General features: G+C 42.3%; 1 long non-coding RNA gene across 2 annotated transcripts in view; it reads right to left on the reverse strand.

The window, feature by feature from the left end:
- Nucleotides 1–5,181: 5,181 nt before the first annotated feature.
- The window catches only part of LOC308593129, a 38,202-nt gene continuing 30,546 nt past the window's right edge, over nucleotides 5,182–12,837 (reverse strand). For both annotated transcript variants that reach the window (XR_014010761.1, XR_014010762.1), the window contains one exon: nucleotides 5,182–6,363. This is a non-coding gene — a long non-coding RNA (uncharacterized lncRNA). The remainder of the gene's footprint in view (nucleotides 6,364–12,837) is intronic.

Raw genomic sequence — 12,837 nt, forward strand, 5'->3', positions numbered from 1 at the left:
ACTTGGTGGGCAATGCTCAAACCACTTTCCTCAAACAGTCCCATTAACTGTAATGGGAATAACTCTTGAGCACGGGGCCGTGCAGGGAGCAGCATATATAAATGCACAATGCAAGCCCTAAAAGAGTGAAGACTTCTATTTCTAATGGGTGCATATGCTGCTTAAATATATTAAAACTGGCAGCATCTGTTGTTGTGTAAGATGATGCAAGCTTTAAAAACAAAACAGAAAACTATTTCCACTACATTTTGTGTGTGTGATTAAAAAAAAGATGGGTAGAGAATTTTCGCTGAGAAACAAACCCTACCAATGTGGGAGAAAATATCCTACACATAGGCATATGCACAGGGTGTGTCGGGTATGCCCAGACAATATTCACCCCACTGTTTAAAAAGAAAATGGAGATCATGGTGAGAAGGAGAAAGTATGGAGCAGCAACATTGCAGTCTCGGCTGCCACAGTGGGAAGAGGGACAAAGGTGGCAGGGAGGAGGAGGGAAGGAGACAGCAAGAAATGTAGGTAGAACAAAAAGACTGGAATGAGTCTGGAATGGGTCTGCAGCTTCTGCCTGCACCCGTCTGTCTATCTCATGGCTCTATCAGCGTCGCTTGACACCTTTTTGCTCACATATGGTGAGCGATGTCTCATTCTCCAGGACAGGAAGATGAGGAAACCTTAATTTGTCTTTTTTTTAATAATATTTATTGCAACAATTTAAACACTTACAAAAAAAAGAGCAAAGAAAAAACAATACATTACAATACAATACATAACACTAAAAACTAACAAGACAAAACAAAAACAATTTAAAAACACATCAAAAAAAGAAAAAAAAGAGAGAAAAAGGAAAAAGAAATTTCAATATCTTGTCTTTCTTTCACATATTTCCACAACCTCCTCACGCCTCCCTTTTTGTATTCCACTTCTATTAATTATTTCAGCAATTCCTTTCCATCTTCCCGTTTTCTGTCCTATAATTATCTTAAAACATTTTAACCTTATTTTTCCATTAATACTCTATTAATCTATTTGTACTTAATTCCTTTCTACTGAAGCCATATCACTTCATTCCAACGTTCTTCTAACATTTATTAATTTTACAATATTTCTGTAAATAGGAAACCTTAATTTGTCTTGGTCAGTGAAGACCACGACAATTGACTGTACATACCTGGATGTATACAGCAAAAATTTGGTATTCTGCGTTTCATTTTTCAGATTTGTATTTTTAAGTGGAGCTTAGTTGTTAATGTTTAGCAAAGTTTTTTGTTTGTTTAGTTTGTTTCATGAACAATTTGTTGTTTCAAATCTCTTACCCAAGCCACGAACTCACTAAATGGACACAGGCACCATCTCTTAACATCTCTAAGGCACGTGCAGGAGGACTGGTTTCAAACTGTGTGGTGGGAAGCTGAAATAGAGGGGACAGCATACAAACACACCTGCCGAAAGTTCCTTTTCTACACAGCTGGCAATGGTGTGATAGCTATGTCCTCTTGGACATCACCTGGAGTACTGTGTCCAGTTCTGGGCACCACAGTTCAAGAAGGACACTGACAAACTGGAACGTGTCCAGAGGAGGGCAACCAAAATGGTCAAAGGTCTGGAAACGATGCCTTATGAGGAACGGCTAAGGGAGCTGGGCATGTTTAGCCTGGAGAAGAGGAGGTTAAGGGGTGATATGATAGCCATGTTCAAATATATAAAAGGATGTCACATAGAGGAGGGAGAAAGGTTGTTTTCTGCTGCTCCAGAGAAGCGGACACGGAGCAATGGATCCAAACTACAAGAAAGAAGATTCCACCTAAACATTAGGAAGAACTTCCTGACAGTAAGAGCTGTTCAACAGTGGAATTTGCTGCCAAGGAGTGTGGTGGAGTCTCCTTTTTTGGAGGTCTTTAAGCAGAGGCTTGACAACCATATGTCAGGAGTGCTCTGATGGTGTTTCCTGCTTGGCAGGGGGTTGGACTCGATGGCCCTTGTGGTCTCTTCCAACTCTATGATTCTATGACTCTTTTTCATCTAAAACGGGGGCGTAAGGTATCCACCATGATGGTATGTACCAGTTTCTGGGTATCTCGGAGCTGCTGTTCAGCTCAGCTTCCAACAGACACCTGCCTGGCCACTGTGAGAAAGGATGCTGGATGCTCTCTGACTGGAGAGATGTGAAAAGGGGAATTCCCCAAGATTTGGTGTTGGGCTAATCTAGGTCTTCAGGATGGGCTGTTCAGCATCTGCAGCTCTGCCTCCAACAAAGGGAAATGATTGGGGGGTTCAGGAAAAACAACTGGAGTGGGCTGCTGCTGCTGCCTGAGGAAACCAGCTCACTCTGCCTACTAGTAGAGCTGGCCCTGTGTTATCTTGATGAACAGGTGGCGTGGCCACTATTGATGTAGTGGCTGGAGTGGTAGATTAGGGATGGGGAACCCTGGGTTCAAATCCTCATTCAAATCCTCACGCCAATCACTCTTTCTCACCTTAAGGGTATTGTGGGAGCACAAATTAGTTAGGGCATCCTTTCCGCTGCATTTCTTGAGGGAGATTAGATACCCTTTTTGCTAGTAATGATTCGGTTAACGTGGGATGTATTATTATGCAGAAAGTCAGGGATAGGAATACAGGAAGCTGCCTTATATCAAATCAGACCATTGGTCCATCTACCTCATTGCTGTCCACACTGACCGACAGCAGCTGTAGACGGTTTCAGGCAGGAGTCTTTCCAAGCACTACCTGGAGATGCGGGGATTGAAATTGGGATCTTCTACAAGCAAAGCAGATGCTCCGGCACTGAGCTACCTGTGGCCCTTCCTCCCATAGTCATTTTGGCTGAATGGATATGTGCATTGCATTCTCATTTGTATACAGTGGTACCTCGGGTTACATACGCTTCAGGTTACATACGCTTCAGGTTACAGACTCCACTAGCCCAGAAATAGTACCTCGGGTTAAGAACTTTGCTTCAGGATGAGAACAGAAATCGTGCTCCGATGGCACGGCAGCAGTGGGAGGCCCCATTAGCTAAAGTGGTGCTTCAGGTTAAGAGCAGTTTCAGGTTAAGAACAGACCTCCGGAACGAATTAAGTACTTAACCCGAGGTACCACTGTATAGCCATCTTTTCTACGATATATGTATCCTTAGGCGAAATCATGCCTAATAACACACCAGCTATACTTCAACAGAAGTTTTTTGTTCTATGTTTTGCTCCAAGACCGCAGGTTCCCTAACTCTGCATCAAATCAATGGTGTACTATAAAATGCCATGAACCAGTTATTTGGAAAGAAATAATAATAAAAATAGTCCTGAGATTTTATTTTGCCAGTGATCAGAAGTCATTATGCACCAAAACCCAGAAGAGATTTCATGATCAGTTGGGTGAAACCCCACGTTTGACAAATGAAAACAAAGGGCTCATTCAGAATTTTGTTTGCTCCATGTTTCTTTTCTCCTAGGGAAGCAGTGGGTTTTCCCAGGGAAAGCATTGGGACAAAATAAGAACCTCTCAGACCCATTCCTGGAAATCATGGGACAAACAAAAGAAATCACAGGATGAAGGGAAGGGCTGATGAGCCCAAAGCTAAATACTTTAAAGAAAAAAAGGTTACATTGGAATGGCGACTGTTAAGTTTCATGCAGCCACTAGATGGGGATCTTGAGTCAGTCATCTCAAAATATTATTTGGCTTAAAAAACCCTGTTTTATCCTAGGCAGAATTCACGCATTGCAACTTTATTCTTTGGGCATTTGAATTTTTACCCAGCAATGTGGCTAACGATGGAAAATTCACAGATCCAATGTATATATTTTAAACACAGGAGCCAAATGAGGATTCCATTTCATGATATAAGCCTATGTGGGAATGGTTTTTGGGTCTACAGTGACATGACATATGCTCCAACATCATGTTTGTTTAAAAAGACCTTCCAGTGGAATTTTTCTGCCCCTCCCCTGTTTTCTAGGAGGCCTACCATTTATTGTAGAAATAATCTGCCTTCTAACAGATAAAAAGAAGGGGGAGAGTAAGAAGAATCCGTTGCTGAAAGGGGCCACAGTGACCCAATTCATGTTGTTTGCTGTATGAATAAAGCAGCTGCCAAAATCCTTTGGACTCTATCACCAAGATCTTGGCTTCTCTGTCTCTTCCTCCCTACTGTCTCCGGCCCAAGGCTGTCTCCTCAGCCATACTCAGCTGGAAGCACTTTTCTAGCCAAGCACAGGAGGGGCAGCAAAACCACGTCCCAGAAGCAGGAACCTGTTCCAGGTTCAATCTCAGGCATCACCAGGTAAGGCTGTGGAAAGCCCTGCCTAGAGATCCACTCCCAATCAGAGTAGATAGGACTTGTTTAGATCAACCTATTCTCTGACCTGGTATAAGGCATCTTCCTGTATTCCTAATTTCCCTCCTTACAGAAAAGGCCATAGCTTCGGTGGTAGAGCATCTGCTTTGCATCTAAATCAGGTGTGGGGAACCTGTGGTTCTCCAGATGTTGAACCACAACTCCCATGAGCCCCAGCAAGCAAGGTCAATGGATTGGGATGATGGGAGTTGTAGTTCAGCAACAACCGGGCAGGGTCAAAGGGTCCCCACAGCTGACCAAAATGCTGCAAGCAGCCACAGGAAGACTTAATGCATGTATTTGGGAGATGCCCAGTTATAACACTGTTTGGGAGGGAGGTGCAAACCAGAATTAATTTGAACTGCAATGAATCCCTGCAGAGAAGAAATTGTGTATGTTGTAATAGCTATACCTAATAAGTAGAGGTTGACTGAAGTGCAGAAGAGATGGTTCCATGCTAGCAGGTAAAATAATAATTCTTCCATCATTGGAAATCACTGAATGGATGGATGACCTTCTGTGACTGGCAGCCCATGTAAAGATCCTGTTCGTTAAACTGAAAAAGTTTCGTGAGATTGTGAATTGGGACTTCATTGAACTCTCAATGTTGTACAGTAAAACTCCCATAATCTCTGACCATACTAGCTGGGGCTGATGGGAGTTACTTTTATTTATATTTATTTATAAATATTCCACATTTTACATTTGTCTCTTCATTTATTTATTTCCCTTTCCTTATTATGTGACTGGAATATGTTGACTGAATTATAATTGTAGTGAGCTCTTAAGTGCCCTGTGGGAGTGAGAGGAAAACCAAGGAGAGGAATCTGAAAGAGAAACTATAATCCAAAAGAATTTGGGAAAATTTTAATAAACGGTTAACAACAAATACAAAGTTGGTGTCTGTTGTTCTTGGCATGTGAAGGCAAGACTGGGAAGGACTTTTCAGCACAACTTGGCATAGTAGAAGCTAAGTGTGGCTAAAAGTTAAACCGTATTCATGAGTTCAATGGGATTTACTCCGATGTAAGCATAGGCTTGCTTCCTAAAAGACGTATGTTCTCAGTTGCTTTTTAATATACCCCTCTGTATAAAATATGGGGTCCTTATTGACAAACTGAACAGAGGAATCAAAATTTTAAAAAAGTTCACTATGATCTGTACTCACAACTGACAATCTATAGTTTAAACAGAGGTCCCTCCAAGCTAGTTCTTGAATAGTATAGAGACCTTTTTTTTGTCTGGAACTTGTTTTGTTCAGCACTGTTGGACGAAAGGGAAAGCGAGGAAGGTTTTCTGTGAAAATAAGGAGAGGTGTACAAAGGAGTTATGGCGCCTCTTCCTGCCAGCTTTCTGTCTTGAGTGCAGCTCCCTTCTATTACCTGTGAAGTGCCTGAACATGAAAATCACCAAAATTCCATGTCATTATTTTTAGCAAAAGGGAACCGTTGCCAATTCTTTCATTTTTTAAAGTGAAATAGGCTTTGTTCTCTAAAACGTTCTTCTGTCTCGCATGCGATGCAGCGTTGGCCAGGACAGCAGCCTGCCCTTAACGTCTCCCTAAAAACGAGCCTGACCCTCTTTTTTGCTCAATTTGCAAAGTGCACAATGCAGCTCAGAAGAGAATATCTTTGGCTTGAGATTGTTTCTGTCCTCTGCCCAAAAGATGCCCAGAAGTGAAATGAGAAAGGATGAAATGACTTCTTTTCCTATGTATATACTCAACTCCAAGCTAAGTTGAGATCATTCCTGGGGCAGTAAAGCAGGTGAAGAAAAAGAAAAGGAAGCTGATTTTCTTACATCAAGCCTAGGCAACTGTTCATACAGAAACCACCGTCTTGTAAGGCATTTCTCTGGAAATGTATGCCAGGGTGGAGAGGAAGAATCCAACTGCCCAGCGACAGTCAGCTGCTTTTCTAAAGCAATCAGTTTTGAAAAATCTATTCTAAATAAACAATTGTTTCCCAATGTGAGCGAATGATTCCACCAGCTGCAGAAGGGAGCCGGGTCCTCTGCGGCGGACGACTCTGTCAGGATAAAGGGGGATAATAATATATTAAAGACACGAGATGCATGAAAAATGTCATTAAATAAGTCTTTACTAGCTTTGAAATGGTGATGGTTTGCATAATTGATTAATCATAAGGGGGCACTTTTGGTCACAGAAATTATCATTATTACAGCTCTAAAGTCAAATAATCTTTCTACTTATAAAAATATGCCATTTTACCCTCAGATCTCCCCAAGATTTCTCCTTTCTTTTAGGCTCTCTGACTTTACAGCCTTTAATAAATGAATGGTACTTAATCAGGAGGGCAGGGCAAATACCACTGCATGTTTCCTAGGCTGTGGAGGTTTTGTGCATAAGACCTAGGCTAGTGGATCCAATCTTTTGTTTAACTGGGGTGAGTCCATCGGTGGAATCTGAACTGTGCCTGGGGCCATCACTACTGGATTGTTGTCTAGTTGAGCCTATTCCCAAAGTTCAGGAGGGCTACCAAAACCAAATTCCTAAACTCTTCCTACATATCAGCTTAGCCCCAGCTATTGACATGCGTAGATTTTGGGTTTGCCTAGTTCTTCAGAGAGTAGTCTGTGCCTAAGAAGCAGCTACCAAGAATCTCTAAGGGCTTATTCACACTTACCCTTTGTCCAGGCAGAGGTCCACAATCTGTGTCCAAGTGTTGTTTTTTGCCTTGAGTTTTCCCTGCATAAACCTGTTCTTTAAAGCTGAATCAGAGCAAATGTCAATTCGCGTTTTCCGTGAATTGGTGTTTCCTCCAACTGAGCTTTAAAGAGTTGGTTTTCACAGGGAAAGCTCTGGAGACAGAGAGAGCAAGACACAGAGCTTTAAATTGTGGATCATGCCTAGAAAGGTGAAAGGTAGGTGTGGATAAGCGCTTAGTTGGTATCCAGCTTTTGAATTCAAGGAGATGGTTTCAGACAAATACGGACATTGCATTAGAACACGAAAGAGGAGGGACAGTTCTCATGTTGAAATCTTCTTGCAGGTTTTTGTGTTGGAAGGGACCATGCGGGTCCTCTAGTCCAGTGTTTCCCAAACTTTTTCTGACTGTGGGCCCTTCCGACCTCGTATCCTTCCTGTGGCCCCCCATGGGCATAGCCAAGGGGAGCAGCTGCCCCCCAAATAAGCAAAAAAGCAATACAAATCTGAGATTCTGCACCCCCTAACAAAAGCCTGCTCCCCTAACAAAAATCCTGACTATGCGCATGTCCCCCCCCCCGTTGTACTGGTAGAAAGGTAGCTATTTAAATGTTTTGCTTGTAAATAAAACATGCTTTATTTATATTTTTATAATTTATACAGAACACAATTACATAAAATGATAGGAACATAATGAAATATTGCTGAAGCAGAAAAACATAGAATCATAGAGCTGGGAGGGACCCCAAGAGTCATCTTTCTAGTGCAACCCCCGGCAATGTAGGAAACTCATCTAAAACATCCATGGCAGATGGCCACCCAACCTCTGCTTAGAAACCTCCAAGGAAGGAGTGTCCAGAACCTTTCGAGGGAGATCAAACGTCCATGCAATATTAAAAGTAAACAGTGCTTATTTGACCCCAGTTATTTGACGCAGAGGGGGAAACCTACAGGTACAGTCCAAAAGGTGAACAGGGAGTTCTGTATATATGGGAGAATTTTAAAAAGCAAGTGGTTCTCACTGTCCTGGTGCAAAAAGATATGGTCATCTGGAGGAGCCCTGGCTGCCTAGATAAAACACTATAGTCCCTCACACCTTTACCTGGGAGTAAAGCCCACTTTAAAAAGAAAGTGCGGCTTTCTTCTGAGTAGACACTTAGATGAAAGCAGCACCAGATGACCCCACTCGGCTACGCAATGGGGTGGGTTTCATCCCGCTTTGCAGAGCCAGGCTGATGCTGCTGACAGGCTCTGCACCCCTTGGCAACATCCACTAGGCCCTGATCCACTAGGCGCTGGGGTGGGTTGCACCCTGAGCCTTGCAGAGTCAGACTCAGGCTTCCGCCAGGCCCAGCACTGGCGGCAGCAACAAGCAGCTCTGGCTCACCCAGCCCTACCCACTGCCACCCCACCTGACCTGGGGGTTCTGGATCACGGGCTCCACTGGTCAAAACAGGAGCTTCAGCATTTACTGTCTCCTGCCAGGGACAAACCAGGACTGCTCCAAGAAAATGCACGGGGCAAAAAGGAGCGCTAGGTGCTGGTGGGCTGCCCCCTTACCCACTTGTGATTGGCCGAGTGGATAGGATTTAAATAAAAAAAATGATGATTTCCCCCCTTTCACTTCTCACTTCCCTCTGTGGCCCCCTAGTCCCATGCATAACTGTCAACGTTCCCCTTTTTTAAAGGGAAATTCCCTTATTCCAAATAGGATTCCTCGCAAGAAAACGGGTAAAGTTGACAGCTATGGTCTCATGCTATGGCTCCCTATTTGTGCATTTTTCAACTGTGGCCCCCTTGGAATATCCTGGGGTGCCCCAGGGCCTCTGGTTGGGAAACACTGCTCTAGTCTAACCCCTGCAATGCAGGAATCTTTTGCCCAACATGAGGCTCAAACCTATGATCCCGAGATTAAGGGTCTCATGTTCTAGCAACTGAGCTACCCCAGCTGAACCTGTTTACAGTGGTGCCTCGCAAGACGAAAAGAATCCGTTCTGTGAGTCTCTTCGTCTAGCGGTTTTTTCGTCTTGCGAAGCAAGCCCATTGACGGGTTAGCGGATTAGCGCTATTAGCGGCTTTTAGCGGCTTATCGGCTTAGCAGATAAAGCGGATAAGCGGCTTAGAAAAGGGGGGGAGGGGAAAAAACCCGCAGGAACTCGCAAGACATTGTCGTCTTGCGAAGCACGCCCATAGGAGATTCGTTTTGCGAAGCACCTCCAAAACGGAAAACTCTTTCGTCTAGCGAGTTTTCCGTCTTGCGAGGCATTCGTCTTGCGGGGCACCACTGTATTTGTATTTTTTAAAAGGCATTTAAAGTCTGAGGATGGTTTTCTAGAAAAATTATAATCTATGGGCAATATCTTGTCCCTACTACTCCTACTATTACTATTTATAAAAAGCAAGCTTGTTAAAAACCGTAGTAACTAAAACAGTTAAAAGAGCAAGTTCAGAGGAATGCTTGCCTAAATAGGTGTACCGTCAAGAGCCAACAGACTGCCAGTACCGATGGGGCTCTTGTATTTTAGCAAGGAGGGCATTCCACAATACAGGCACCCCCACCCAAAAAGCCTGCCTGCATGTTACCACAAGCCGATAACCAAAGGTTATATGAGTGTGGGAAAATGCAGGCTGATTTGATATGCATGGTTGTCATGGCATAAGTTAGGGATCGGGGAAAGATGATTTAGATACGTCACCCAAATGGATATGTGTTACTGTCGGTGTTGTTGGCGTGTCTTCGGGGACTGTTAAAAGGTTTGGGTACGTCAGACACAGCAGGGATGCTACAATTGAGACACTCTGGCCTGCTGAGTAAACTGCTCCTGTATTTTAAAAAGTGTGATGAACCTTTCAGCACACAGTTCTAAACAGCTTTTGCAAAGAGCACTAGTTTATCCCTCTGGTGGTATGTTGTTGTTGTCAAACAATATTTTATTAGTAGTAAAATGCTCCCCCACCCTGTATTTTTTAAAATAAAAAAATATACTAGCAGAGTACCACTTAGGTGAAAGAGTGTTATAGCATGATAACACTATAAACTAATCATAAATGAATGAATGATAGAAAATTGCCACTCCCCCAGTAAGTTGCTTGATCCAAGAGGGTCTTCTTGGCTTGTGACCAGGCTGCCTCATAGGTTGCACTGTCCCTTGTACATAGCTGTTGTAGGTGACCAAGGACATAAAGAAATAGGAATATGAAGCCCTGAGTAAATCAATTGGGGCAGGTACTGAGAGTGAACTGAGAATAACTGAGGTGTTGTTCACAACATTAGCAGTTAACCTGTTCAATGATGAATCACATTATTTTTTTTAGTGCAGCTACTTTTTATGGAAAATCTGTTTTTAACATTGTATGGGTGCCCCTAGTTCCTCTCATGTCACAGTCAAATGCTGACATAAATCTTTTTTCTAATAAAATGAACTATTCAAATTATTTCTTTGCTGAATGATGTCTGAAGCTGATGTATTTTAATCTGCCAGGCATAGAAAATGAAATTTACATGTCACTGAGGTCTTTCTGCTTAATAAATGTTTTAAAAGAGAGAAAGCAGAAAGCCATATAAAGGTAAGATTATAATGTTTTGCATAGGTTTTTAAAATTTTTTTAGAAAAGGGTATTGTATCTCCTGCCTTAATGTTAAAGCATTTTTATTTATAAGGTAGAGCGTATTTATTTTGGGTGTTTTATAGCAGATTTGCAAGAATGTAATGGTTATTAATGATTTAGACTAATTTCCTTACAGGCTCCTCATAGCGATATATCATTGCTTAACACCTTAACAGCTGCATGTCTGGGTCCCAGTTTTTACATATCATCCTATGTGTACTACCCTGATTTTAAGGCTTCCGTGCATTTCACCTGTTCTTAGGATTTCCTCCCTTCCTCAGGTCGTGTTTATATTTATTTTGCACTGAATAAAGGAGGAAAATAGTGCATATTAAATCAGGGGTGGGAAACTAGACCTCCCCCACCGCTTGCAGGTAAAGTTTTGAGCTGCCCACCTGCCAATCACCTGGCCTCAAAATGACACCAGATGACCTTTTTGTTAACTTCAGAAACCCCTTTCAATTTGCTGTTTTCTGAAAGTACTTTGCAGGCACCGGGAATCACGTGATTCATGGTTCCTACTAACACCTTTCAGCTGAGCCAGGTTTTTAGCTGCCCCAAACCTGAAGTCATATATGTGGCTGGGTGTGACTTGAAATGGCCTTATGGGCCAAATGGGGAAGGCTTGTAAGCCTAATTAGGAGCCACAGGTTCCCCAATCCCAATTTAAATAAAGCCCATTTTGCATTTTGAGGTTGCTTTGCATGGCTGCTGAATTAGACCATGGCACACTGGCCCAAATTCCATCCAGTGTTCATAAGAATCCCCTTAATCAGCAGTGTAGCTAACAATAAGGAAACACCATTATGGTTTCCAGAAATATATTCCTCCTCTTATGGTCAGAGCCAAATCCCCTTTGAAGCAATCCCAGACAACTAAATGGCAGCTCAAGCAATCCAAGGTTAACTATGAATAATTACTGTAGAATACTGTGCATATTCACCCCTTTCCATCCTAGCTAAAATAATAAAATACTAGGATTTTGTTGCAAATATACTTCTTGACAGTCTAAAGATGAGAGGAAAAGATCATTTCAGGAGAGTAATTTTCAAAGTGCTTAAAAGAGATTTTTTTAAAAAAATACTTCTTCTTTTACTACTGCTACTACTACTAATAATGTCTTTATTTAAAAGTGTGGGGTTTTGTACATTTCAGCCAGACAAACCCCACAAGGATTGTTACAGAACTCCTTTTTTAAACAATTATCCGCAGTAAGTTTTAGAATGACAGATTACAGTGTGTTTGGCTATATCACCACAAACCAGGATGGTTGTGTGACTGTAAGACATTATTGTATTAGAGGTAGACTGGGTAAATCTAAATCTTTTCAAGCTTTGGTTGAGTGGGTTAATTCCAGGACCTGAATTACATGTCCAATTTGAATTATGCTGCAAAGACTGAACACACTCCACATTCAAAAAGTGCTATTCTAACTCCCACCCTCCAAGTGAAGATCCCAGCTTATTTTGACATTACTCAGGTGTCAAGAGATTTCCCCCCCCCCATACTTTTTCGTTCCAGAGATATTTAGGACAAAGATTTGTCTTTAACCTACGTACATTATCGGGGGAGGGGGGTGTTCACTGAGGACTCCATTTGACTCTTCTTTCCCTGAATGTGCTGTTTGCGAATGCCTTTGTGACATCCGTCATTCAAAACCGAACCCTGCAATCCTGCACATATTCACTCCAAAGTGAGATCCATTGAATTCAAGGGCGCTTAATCCCCAGGTAATTATGTATGGGATAGGCTGCAATCCTATATGCATATTCATAGAGGATAGGGCTCAAGATGGTTATGTACTAAGCTCCAATATCAGAGGCAGCATGTCTCTAAATACCAGTTACTTGGAAAGATGTAGGACAGAGCTACGGCACTCATGCCCTGAGATTTTCTAGAAGATCTCTTTCTATCATCTGTCCTCCCATGCAATGCAGAAAAAAGACAAGAACCGGAAACAGAACTTGAGGTCCTCGATTTTAACCAATAAGTGTATCTTATTAAAATGTGATGCAGAACAAAAGGAAAATCGACAGAGGGACAAGCTCACACTATTAATTTTCCCATAAAGCCATTTGTTTCATCATCAGGCAACATTGCTAGAAGAAACCTTTATCTGGTGATTATTTAAGAACACAGAATTTTATTTGTAGTAAGAGAGAGAGAGAGAGAGAGAGAGAGAGAGAGAGAGAGAGAGAGAGAGAGAGAGAGGCAGGCAGGCAAAGAT

Source organism: Podarcis bocagei, assembly GCF_964188305.1.
Source record: "Podarcis bocagei genome assembly, chromosome: 8".
NCBI classification, from domain to species: Eukaryota; Metazoa; Chordata; class Lepidosauria; order Squamata; family Lacertidae; genus Podarcis; species Podarcis bocagei.